At 46.2% G+C, this 12,555-nt stretch overlaps 1 protein-coding gene across 1 annotated transcript in view; it reads right to left on the bottom strand.

Annotated features, from left to right (window-relative positions):
• Positions 1 to 12,314, bottom strand: part of ralgps2 (Ral GEF with PH domain and SH3 binding motif 2) — a gene marked incomplete at its 3' end in the record, with an annotated part of 65,805 nt that extends 53,491 nt beyond the window's left edge. Inside the window, exon 1 of the mRNA XM_079220475.1 lies at positions 12,199 to 12,314. The remainder of the gene's footprint in view (positions 1 to 12,198) is intronic.
• Between the last annotated feature and the right edge of the window lie 241 nt (positions 12,315 to 12,555).

The raw sequence follows: 12,555 nt of genomic DNA, 5'->3' as shown, positions 1-12,555 counted from the left end.
AATACTGTGCACAGTTGATCATGCTCTTGGCATCTAGAATGACAATCCAGTATACTGACATGAACTTAAACGAACAGACCGTGTCCATGTGGTTAATACACCAGTGTTCATTAAGTGAACACTCAGAGCGTCTTGGCTGCTGCACACTCGCACGCCGATTACTCTTCAGACGGCGCATCGGGTAAACGTGATTAGATTATGTTGGCAGGTTTATCATCAAGAGTAATATGTTTTTCATCTATCAGGCAATGGGCGATCCAGCTGTTACAGATGGATCGATTGGGATCCGACTACAAACAAACCGCTCGAGAGCGATTGCTGTGTTTACATGCGTCCGAATGAACAAACCGGACCTCGAGACGTCCAGACAAGCTGAAGGAGTGCACACACACCCTTAGATGACCACTATACATCCAATACGAAATCTATTTCTGCGTTTGTGTCGGACCAAATCGGTGTCCCGTCCGAAGCTACTGGCAGAAAGAGGCGGGGCTCGTTCAAAACAAACATGGCTGCTCCCAAAGATGTCCGTGTAGAGACGTTGCAACAGAATCAGTTCTATCAGAACCGGAGAGTATTTGTTCACTGCCGACACCCAAACAACAACCATGTTGATTTTCTATGTCGGTGATTTCCGACGTAGCCAAAACAACTGCTCCATTAAATCCATGTGATGACAAATTGCAACGCTGCCACATTCTGGTTGTTAGACATACAATGAAAGCTTAATTTTTCTGTTCAAGGGCAAACAATGAAAGAAAGAAAGTGCACAAGCAACTTAAATACTGTCACCAGGGCCGTCAGCTGATTATTATTCTTATCAGCTGAAAAGAATATACACAAAAAGGTCATGGTGCGTGTGGAGTAGACACACACACACACGCACAAACACAGCTAAACCTAGTTTAGCTAGATCTGTATGCCTTGTTTGTGAAATTCCACTGGTTCTAAATCGGTGTCGTAGCAGCAGCTTGCATCGTGGGGTGTGATTAGGCTTTTTTTAGATACACTTGCCTCCCTCTTCCTTCCCTCCTCCCTCGATCCCAGCAGCGCTCCGGGTTGATAATTAGAGCTCAGGCTGTACAGACGGGATGCTCGGGGCCTCGCTTCTGTCTTCTCTCCTGGGACATCCCCCAAGTGACACGGACACGGACGCACTCCACAACCCTCACAGAGAGAGAACGCCTACCTTTCGATCGCCCGGCTGGAATCAGCATTCTAAAATTGAACAAATATATAATTGAAAAAAATTATATAAAAACCAAGAGCTACTATATTGGGCCCCAACCGGTCTTGATGACGGTATCTGGTTATCCAAGTGAAGCGAAGAGAAACTACGGTGCCAAGCTTGTGAGTAGCGGCATGTGGCTGGGCTCCAGAGCGGCAGGCCATCCCGTGTGGGCAGAGCACTGGCCTACGGTTTTGGGAGTCCATGTCCGTGTGTGTGTGTGTGTTGGCTTCAGCCTGATTTGTTGCCCAAAAGGGAGCGGGCAGGCGGCCCAGTCCAAGTTCAACTCTACCGCTGAGGACTATGCGACCCGAGCGTGGTGACAGATGAGTGGGAGAGTAAAAAGAAAAAAGGCCAAGGAGCGAAGGGGGAGAGAGGAAGCGGAGGAAGTGAGAGCTGGCAGCAGCGCTGATGTCTGCGGTCGTTTCCCTGCACGGACTATTAACGAGGAAACGGCCGGCTAACAATACAGGGCAACGGAGCAGTCGCTGGTGTTTAGAGGAAACCGATACGATCTCTATGTCTTCCTCTACGAGTCTCTGAGGACCGGCACGAGTCAGACCCCGCAGCAGTAAAACATGCTCGTGGACACGGAGCTAAAGGCCGGCTCGGGCTACAAAGTGACGGCGCACGCCAGATATAAAGACAAAACCGGCACGATGTTATGGACAAGACTCTCCCAGTGTCTGTGTGTGTGTGTGTGTGTGTGTGTTTGTGAGAGCTCAGACTCCTGCCGGCATACTGATCCATCAATGTACTGTCATTCTGGCCCGACAATGTCGCAGAGGACTGATAGCATTATCGTCCAATTCAATTCTAAAACACTGTGACTTTGTAATTATATCGGCAGCCATCGGCATGAGGAAAATCCCTGATATTTCTTCCTTTCAGCCTCAGTGTCTCACTCTGAAGGAAAGGAAAGCTTTTCACTGGGTTGATGAGAAGTTGAAGGCTCTAAATATTCGTTGCATTACCGGTGTTGAAATATTGCTGAACGGGAAACAGCCGCCGCTGCATATGCGTCGGTGCATCATCTACCCGCATGCGGGGAACATAGGGTTGTCGGGTTGGGCAATAAGACAATTTACTATGAGATAATCATGTTGCTTTGCTTTCTACTGAAGTAGCTATCCTTTTAATATTTAATATAACAATGTGAAGGCCACGTTAACGTGTGGGCGTTTAAAGAATATTGATTTCTAGCTGGTTATTTGACCTGACAGTTGTGTTCGTACACCGATTTCGCAACTATTACTTATATTATAGAGCAGCACACCGACTGGAGGAAGCATTGATTACCATAAAGGTGTTTTCAATAAAATGTGGAGTCTTTAGACTAAAGTAAATACACATAATGTTTCGGCCCAGTTAAGGATGATAACACACAACACACTGCTTTGAGCCAGCTGCACTGAAAATATATTATCTGTAGTTTTGGTCATAGCAGATTAGAAGAGAGGTTTTCCTGTCTGTCTATCTCCACTGAAAGCAGCGCGTTTGAACTGAGACAGCATGGCCCCCCAACAACACCACCACAAAAGCAATAGGAAGTGTTACCACAGAGAGTAAGTGATGTCAGCATGCTGGTAATAGGGCAACACTTCCTGTGCATGCTTTTTACAGTAAAAGCAGTGCAGCTTTTATTGTGGCGGGCACATGAAACCTCAGGTGATAGGGACTGTAAGTGGAGGTTTTAAAGAAAGTTGGAAGTTTGTCTACAAATTGGAAAACTAATTTCTGATTTTTTGGTGGTGAATTAGTTTTGTACAACGCTGGTGAAGAGCGGTTTGGATCCTGCTGCTAACACTGTCACCCACCAAATATAAATCCAATCGTATACGATTGCCAACTTTACCATTTGTCCCCGGAAACAAGCTGGCGAATATCTCCGAAGCCATAATTATAATAAATCATTCTTGCAATCATGTTCAAGCAGTTCTTTGTTCTTGCGGTCACGAGGCTTTCTTTGAGTCACGCTTTGAACAAAGCTTCCTCACCTCGTCTCCGTCTGTCACTCAAAAACACGGCTCTTCTGCCTTCCCATCGATGCCGCCGCAACGACCGGCAGGCAGCGTTTTCCGGTCGGGCCCTCGGGGCTTCTGAGTGAGACACTTAGGAGACACGACATGCTGCAACCTGACAAGGCATACAATTATGCAAACATACAGACGCACACAGAGACTGAAGTCCTGGGACAACAATGCCTTCTATCTAGAACAAACAAACAGACTATGGTAGTCCCGCTCCCGTCAGCCAAAAGGTCATATGTTACTTTAGAAAAGTTATTTTATCCCAGCTGCAGTCATGATGAAGCCATGTTGCTACCTGCTGTAAATGACTAACAATATAAAAGTCCAGGCTTTGGCGGGCCACCGCAGTCTCGGTTATTAATGGAAAAGTCTGAAACAGTAAAATCAACAACCTCTATAACAATGAGCTCACCCTCCTCCAACAAGTTACTCCGTCGGCTTTTAAGTTGCTCCACTCTGCTCAGACACTGGACCCAAAGACACCAGCCAATAGCAAGAAGGTAAAACACGCTGTAGCCAAGCTGCTGTTGGTCTAATATCATGTGTATGAAGTTTTCAGTAAGACAAAGAGCAGGGAAAACAATAGCTGACAATATCTCCATGAGCCTTTGAGTATTTAAGATTAGTTTTGATCCAGGCCTCAAGTCACTTTGAACCTGCTTAACTGAGCAAGACTGAGAAAACAGGGCTCTCCGTTACAGCTGAACACACACACACACACACACACACACACACACAGTGCTTCACGCATGACTTCCCCTCACACGGCATTGCCCCGTCTCCAGGGACTGATAAAATGACCAATTACAACTAAAAAACACAAAAGGGAGCACTGCCAAGAGGGACAAGCAGGGGAAGCATTGAGCAAGGGGGGGATAAGTGTGTCAACTTCCACACAAGAAAAGGTTATCAAAAACCTTTTAAGAAAAATAAAACCGGGCCCATCGAACTGTGGTAGAGAAAGAAACAGAGAGACAAAGCCAAACAAAAAAAGTGATGAAAACAGAGAGACAGATTTTGGCCTAATCTGGCCTTGGCCTCTCTCTTTCTTACTAATATGGTGAGCGCTCACTATTCCCATCTGATAGCAGCTATGAAAGATTGATTGTTTCATCTTTCTCACAAGGCAGAACAATGTTACACTGTGTGCTTCTTCCAGTTAGGGTGTGTGTGTGTGTGTGTGTGTGTGTGTGTGTGTGTGTGTGTGTGAGAGAGGAGGGGGGGAATGGAAGAGGAGCAACAGCTGAGACCGGAGAAACAGCTGTATCTCTTCAAGGCCCCACTCGTCCCGTCCTCCCCTCCTAAAAGGAGTCCCTCGCACCCCCTGTTCCGTCCCCTCCACCTCCCCCAGTGCAGCACGGCCAGGGGCCACTCTGCCGATATGTGCCGGTGCTACACAGACGATGACGACTGGTTTCCAGCCTCCGTTCTCCTCTGAGAGGACGAGTACAGGCAGGATGCGTGTGCTGCTAAACATTCATCTAACGACTAAAAATAAGAGAGACATTGTGTTTCCACCGCCCCGCACCTCCCTCTTCTCTTCCCCAAATCCTCCCGGCTTTGTCGGATTCTAACTAGCGCTGAGCTTAGTGGATGCAGTCCCGTCTTTGGACTCAACAGAACTTCAACACATTCATACATATTGCAAATATTCTTCACACAAACATGGAAACAGACAAACTCCACTCGTCTGTAATGTGGAGGTGGGAGGAAACAAATTAATTCATGAAAGTTGCACAGATGCCATATTATGTGGGAAACTTCAACTGAATAGCTTCTACTCTTGGAGCGCTGCATCAAATAGTATTAGTAATAAAAGGGAAATACACACAAGTATTTACTTTCTTTGGCAAATATTCAGAAATTTACTTTAAATTAGGGCAGCAACTAATGAGTATTTCTAATATCAATTATTCTGCCTATTATTTACTGGTTGCAACTGATTAGTTGTTTCATTTTTGTATGTTATGTTGAATATCTTTGTTTTGGACTGACAAAACAAAGATATTCAACATAAAAAACTATAATATATGTATATTTGAGGTTGCCATTTATGTATAAAAGGATTGCTTAAAAATTGATAGTCGACCGACTGATCGTTGAAAATCTACTTTTAATACAAATGTACACTTTTATGCAAGTGAATTGTCGTGTTTCCCGGTTTATTTGTTTTCTATGTCAAACACTTTGAGTTGCCTTAGAGTCTAAAATGTGCTCTGTAAATAAATGCACCTTACTGTTAGTGTTCCATCTTAATTCTGTTAAATAAAGTCTGCGCTGCTTGTCTGGAATAAGCAGAAGAGTTTCACTGTACTCGCACGTCTGGTCAGATGACGAAGCCGTTAGATAAAAAAAGTGTGTTAAGAAAATGAATTAACACCCAGCTTGACAGTTGGGGATGTTGAAGGGTGTGTGTGTTTGTGTGTGTTTGTGTGTCTCTCTGTCTGCATGTCAAGACCCGACCTGTGGGGCGATCTGACAAAAGGAGACGGGAAACAGGTTGTCTCAGTCACACAAAACCAACCGGATTACTTTGAGGCGGCACAGAGGAAACACACATCTTCTTCTGACACGAGTCGTCTATTTGCACTCAAAGAAACGCGGGATTGAAAAGAGGAGAGATAAAAAAAAAAAAAAAGCCAAACAGGTGTGGAGGTTGAGGCAGAAAAAAAGCCAACAGAGCACCTGAGACGAGCCGGTCGGACGGCGAGGAAAGAATAAAACAGAAAACGTTGGCGAGCAGAAGAGAACCAGAGGGGAACCGTGTTTGTCTGTATCTGATCTATTGTCTTTGGCAGGAATCAGGACCAAGTTCACGAGTTTCCATGACATAGCCAAGGCCCAGCTCTCGGCCAAAAACACTCAGGGTTTGGACAGATAGACGAGGCTGTGTTGTGAGAAGAAGAGCTCGTCTGGTGGATCAGGACAATGTGAAGGGGAAGTGGATGGGTGTGGCAGCCTTCTTGTTCATAAACAATTGGGAAGGTGGGGTGGGGGGGGTGGGGGTCATGGCCTCGTCCTCAGTCTGCATCTGTAGAACAAACCACCACAATAGTGCCGCCGACATCCACTTTACTCAAAACACCTGAGCACACACACACACACACACACACATATCAGTCCAATGAAGTACGAGCAGCGGCTTCGGCATATTTGAAACGTGAGTGCACTCACTCTGTTTGGATGAAGTTCACGAGCCGCTTATGATTTATGACGCTGGGAACATGGCCGCTTTCTAGTTAACAGCCTTAGGCAAAAACTGAGAGGTGTTCCTAATATTTTGACCATGCTGTTTATATCCACAAGGGGACCCCGGGGCCTTCTTTCCCGATCTAAAGCCCATTGAAAAAGTGAGATGTCACATAGACTGATGCAAAAACAATCCCTCTCAATCACCACCACCCACCAAGTGTGTGGCAGCGTCTGATACAGAGGCCGTGCCCTCTGCTTTTGCCCTTTTTGAAAAGGGCCAACACAACAACATTTTTATCGTGTTTTGTCATGTTGGAGAAACGCCAGATCGTACACGCGCGTTCCAAGAGGAAGCTACGAAAACGGCGGACACGGCGAAAGAACGAATGCAATTATGCCGAGGCGAAGCGCCAAGAAAACAGAGCTCGTGCCAAAACGAGTGTGGGAATCTGGGGTCGGCTTTAACTCGCTGGCAAACGCCGTAACCCCTCGCTGAGCCGGGGGCCGACTTTGAATGTTGCGTTAACAAACCTCAAGTCCTACTGAAGCATTCTTGTCCACCGCAACAGCGATCTTGACTTATTCCCTTTCATTGAAACTTCCTCCGGTGAGAATATTCCAGATATGCAGAGTCACATGACACAGGAGGCCGAAGAGCGGCCTGGAAGTGTCCGGTGGAACGAGACCCTCAGAAGACATTCTACACCGCCTACAGGACTACAGCCCTGACCTCAACTTTGACCTCCTCCTAACCTCTTGGCCTCAAAACACTACAACCTAACACACACACACACACACACACACTGACGTTTAAAAACACATTGACTTCTTTAAATAAGGGCATAAAGATACTATCTAAATAGTAGTGGATTAAGGAGAAGCAAACAGGAACTATCTGATGTCTTGACGTTAGGAGAGCTCGTGATCTATCGCCTCAAGTGTGGATGTAACCCGCCATGGAAGGTCTTTTTTCATTATTTATTAATACATTTTAAAGTGGAATGTGTCCATAACTTCTAATGACTTTCTGCTTTGCGTCGGGCCGAACTTTGCCCCCTTTAGCTGTGATGTAGTGACAACATAACGTGGCCATGAAAACAGAGTTTATCTCCATTTTACAGAGAAATGCTTCATGTCAAGTACCGGTCTAGACCTGCCTGATTATAACTGACAAAACCTGGTGAATAAAACAAGGCGGAGGCCACGCTGAAGACCAATGCGTCAACACTGGCTGCACTCAAACAAAGACACACAGTCACATGTGCTCGGCACAAAAACTAGGCAGGGAAGCCCCGGGGTTTCCTCAGATTGTTGGATGAATTTTGCTGAATTTAAAACAAGGACATAAAGAGTTACCTTATACAAAATACATGTACGGGGAAGTGGTAAAGGAATCTCAATTACATGAAATACCAGAAGGTATGGTATGCATTGTTGAGTCAATATTCCTCATTGACATTTAAATATCCATGCAGTACAAGTACCCCGTGTTTGATCCCATCCCCAGATGTCTAATGAGAACGAACACCAATGGGCTGACAAGGGCCGGAATGGATTTTATAATTAAAAAAGCAACAACTAAATGTATTCTGAATTGTCGTTGGCCGTCGCAGCGAAAGAGCAAGTATGACAGAAGAGATCTGCCTCTTCATTCAAAAGATCAGTTTTTATGACTCAGCACACCATGAACCTTTACAAGTACGGCTTGGTATCAAACCTGTTTGTGTGTTTAGGTCAGATTTTTCATGGGAAAAAAAAAACCATGAAGATTCACTTATGTTATATCAAAATCATACTTGTATTTTTGAGAAGCTTGGCTCATGAAAGAAAGAGAAGCGTTTATACTAAGATGGGATATTGAAAGCGGTATTTTGTAGTATTGGCATCAGTGATCTCATATTTAAAAAGCGTCCCCAGAGGACGAGGGAGCAGGAAGTAAGGGGTGTGTGTGTCGGTGAACGCAGTACACGTCAAGGCATTGTGGCGGATGTTGCCTAATAATTACGCCTTGTGAATCTTAGGCGGATGAGACTAAAATAGCATCAGATCGCCCCCACGCTCACGAAGGGAACGCAACATGGAAAAAGGAAACTGCGAGTGGGGTAACTCGAAAGGAGAAGCTAGTAACTAGAGGAGGAGAGACAAAGTTGTGCAGCAGTGCACTCCGCCACGTAGCCCTTCACATGCGAGCCATCCGCCGTTAAAACTCGGGTTAAAACGTTCTTAAGCCTGTAGCGAGAAAGAGTCATCCACCGGTCACGAGAGCCCCTCCGTGTGCACGCTCTGCTTCCAACACCGGCTGCGTCCGGCTGCTGCCCGTGGCCTCTACTGCTCCTAAACAAGAGCTGGGATTACAACACAGCAGGAACCACATGGCAAACACACTCATAACAATAAGAGGCCGTGTTTGCACAACTTCCTCAATGGCTCTGTAAAACCAAAACAAAAAATGCCACATTGCTCAATACGCAACGAAATGTAAGTGCCTGCCTGCCTCTGAGATTTTCTGGAGTGAAAGCCAGGGCGTCCATTATCCTCGTCTTTTATCTTCCTTCTCACACGCAGGCAGTCAGCTGGTCAGGTGCTCGCCAAGCTCACATCTACAAACACCCACTTCACCCAACTGCCAGCTACATTAGAAACACCTCAGGTATTTAAAAAATAAAAGTCCTTATCAAACACACAATCGTACACGGCGTCATTATCAGTGTTCCAACACAACTTGTCGAGCGCAGAGGCCTTTTTATTTCGCTACCGGCGACCACAGAAGCCGACATGAAAACCCGGAGCAGAAAGCGAACACAGACGACTGGCTGTGTGTGGAGCGACGGAGCCGAGGCTGGGGCGGCATCAGAGGAAGAGCGTGACGACATGTGACTTTGCAGTTCCATCTGTGCTGAATGGATGTGCCAGACATTAAGTTACCCTGGCAACACCGAGCACCGGTTGGAGGTCACACAGAGAGAAGGAGGGAGAAAAAAAAACAGACCCAAAACGCCTCTAGAATATGTTTGGCGCTCCGAGGGGGGCTAACAGGGCGACTGCTCGTTCGCTCGGAAGGGAAGCCAAAAGGAAAGCTGCGCTTTATACATTGCAACGTGCGTACGCGCCCATAATTCATCTGGGAACATTTCACATAAACTGTGGAGTGAACATGATGCAATGCAGAGCAGAGAGAGATAAAACATAACCTGAGAAAGACCAGGGATTGAACTTGATGACGCAAAAAAAAAAAAAAGAAGCCCTTTGGGGTTTTATCCCTTTCTCTTGTAAACACACAGATCTGATTCTGAGAGGGGAGTTTCCTTTCTCTCTCTCTCACACACAGAGATTTAACATAGATGTAATCTCTAACTAATCACATTTGCAGGCCTTGGACAGAGCAGCCGGACCACAGTGCTGAACAGATGGATGGGCCCGTACACGAGGCATCTCTGGGATTAGCTCAGCTAAGAAAAGGTGGAGGCAGTATGTGGAGCTACCTGCAAAAAAAAAAAGAAAGTAGCTGCGAGTGACGTTGAGGGAATTCTACAGACATCTACCAGTATAATCCTCCTAGTGACTCACTCCAGAAACCTTCGGCTTAAATCCTTTCAAAGACAGATCGTTTAGCCGTAGATAAATATGTGCTATACTCAACGTGGAGAGTACCAAAAGAGGTGCTTCTGCACATCCTCCAGGGCGCTCACGTTGTTTCTGTTGGCAAGCAACACATATGCAACTTGACGCTTTTTGTCTACAGTCGGTAAGAGAGACAAGGAGCAGGACAAGCCCTAAAACACACAGCGATCATTTAAAAGAAGCATTTGCAAATAGACGTCCAGACGGGACGGGGACTTGTGTCGCTGAAGACCGACTGCGTAAATCTCCATGCTGGATAGAGTACTGAATCAACCACACAGTATTGGATTAAAACCAAAGCCTGAGTGCTAAGACTACTTGAGGAGAACGTTTCAGATGTGCCCTCACTGTCCTGTAGGCGAAACGTTCACCGTGTGCAGCTCTCTCCCGGGTGTAACTTGAATCAGACGAAGTGGAAACCAAAATGGGATTCCAAGCAAATTCCTTCTCCGTCGTATGGAGGCCCGCATTTGGAAATAATTAAGTTTCGTCTCCCTTAACTTGAGTTTTATCCCACCACTCAATCAGACAATGCTTTTAGAACTAGCACGACTGCAGTTGTCGGCGTATCTAAATGAATGTAAGGCGGCTGCATCCGTTTCACTGCCGAGGCCAAATGAGATTGTTCCGGTCTTTACACGCAGCACTGTAAACAAAAAGGCACGCCGGTCATGAGTGTGGAGTGACCTTGGGGTCATATGTTAAGTGTTGAGAACAGCAGCGCCACACAGCCGTAGCAAATATCGATACCGAACATTCCTTGGGAGCGAGCAACGGCAACGTAACACAGGACGGTGACAAAGAGTGTGTTAGATGGGAGGTTTGAGCCGAGGAGAGAGGAGGGCTTTGTTTAAGAAGGCGGCCTAATAGTGAAAAGGGCGTAATTTCATCTCAAAACTAATTCTGCTTGACAGCTAATAGAGCAGGCCCACTCAAGTGGGTGGACATATGTATGCATCTGTAGATATTCATGACCTCAACAAAGAACATGGTGTCTCTGTTATCAGTGATTCAATAGACATTCTATGTTCCACATAGCTTCATCTCTGCTGTGATACAATACGAGATAAAGATTGTTGATCAATGAACGCGTGGGTTTGTCTCCACTTGTTTTAATTGATCACCATCACTGCTTTCAACTGATATTATTGCTCAACAAATGTTATTATGTTAAAACAAAAAGGGCGGCAGACGGTGATCAGACACGTGTTGTTGATGAGGAGTGCGTTTTATTTCATATCCAAATTAAAAAAAATAATAATCTCTGAAGCTGGAACTTTCCCTGACAAAAAAAAAAAAAAAAATACCCTCACGACTCGTGCTCTCTCCCTCTAACCGAGATGAGTCCAGGCTGCAGCTGTGCGCGGTATTGTTCGTGGGTGAGCCCACGCCACACCCAAAGCTCTCCCCCGGTAGGAGCGACTGTGCGGGGGGGGGGTCACCTCAAATGAGCCGCCCCTCACTCCGGAGCAGAGCGCATGCAGTCGGTATGTTGTGGCTGTTTTGGGGCTAACAGCACAAACGGGACAACGTACCCCCCTCGTTTCCCTAAACACAAGCAAACTGTGTGACCGACTAAAGTGAAACAAAGTCAGAGGAGGCTTCACAAATTGCAAACTCACGCGGCTCTCTTCTCAAAGGGTGTCCATGTTAGCGGCATGTTGCGGGAGCCTCCTCGCTAGCTTGATTCCGTCGGGCTAACTTAGCTTTGGCGGAGGGGAGCGCATGATTTATTATCGCCATCGTGTCAAAAACTCCTCTCTCGGCGCGTGGGTGGGGGCGACCCGCGCCTTTCACGTGGGTGGAGAAGAAAACAAAAAAACATGTAATAATGGCGAAGATAAACCTATGCAACCAGCTACACATAGTCTGCATTACATTTAAAAAAATAAAAAAAGAACAGGACAAGACAGTAATATCGGTTCCTTGTTCCCGCCTCTTGATGGATGCCGATCTACTTTGATAACGGAGCATCCCGAGTGTAAAAACAAACACATCCAAAAACCGCTCGCGAGGCTTAACCGTTAGCTAGCTACCTCGTCCTCGACGGTTGGTGGTTTAGAAGAGGGGGGGTCTACATGATGTCGCAAAACGATAACAAACTTCACACTTGTTCTTAGAACTCACCGTTAAGTTCTCCGTTTGTCCTCCGTCTTCTTTTGGTATTCCAGCGGCGGGTACATCCGAGGAGGCCAACGGGAGACAGCGAACAGGGCTTTCTTTTCTGTTCTTTTTTTTTTTTTAGGCTCACGTTCAGGACTCGACGATGCGCCTCCTCGCAACAGCTGTGTTCTGTTTTGAATGAGGACCGAGGAGACGCGCGGCTGAGGGGGAGGAGCTAGGGAGCAAAATTGGATCGCGGCCCGCCCATCAAGCCTTCAACACGCCGGATTATTTTGTAGTTAGTTCCCTTATAGACAGAAATATGTTAGTTTCTGTGTGTCAGTTTGTACATCATTTAGCAGGCTGCTAATACAAGTGTCG

This window comes from Taurulus bubalis (assembly GCF_910589615.1).
Source record: "Taurulus bubalis genome assembly, chromosome: 7".
NCBI lineage: Eukaryota > Metazoa > Chordata > Actinopteri > Perciformes > Cottidae > Taurulus > Taurulus bubalis.
Note: the sequence above shows the minus strand (reverse complement) of the source record. Positions and strands in the feature narration are given on the sequence as shown.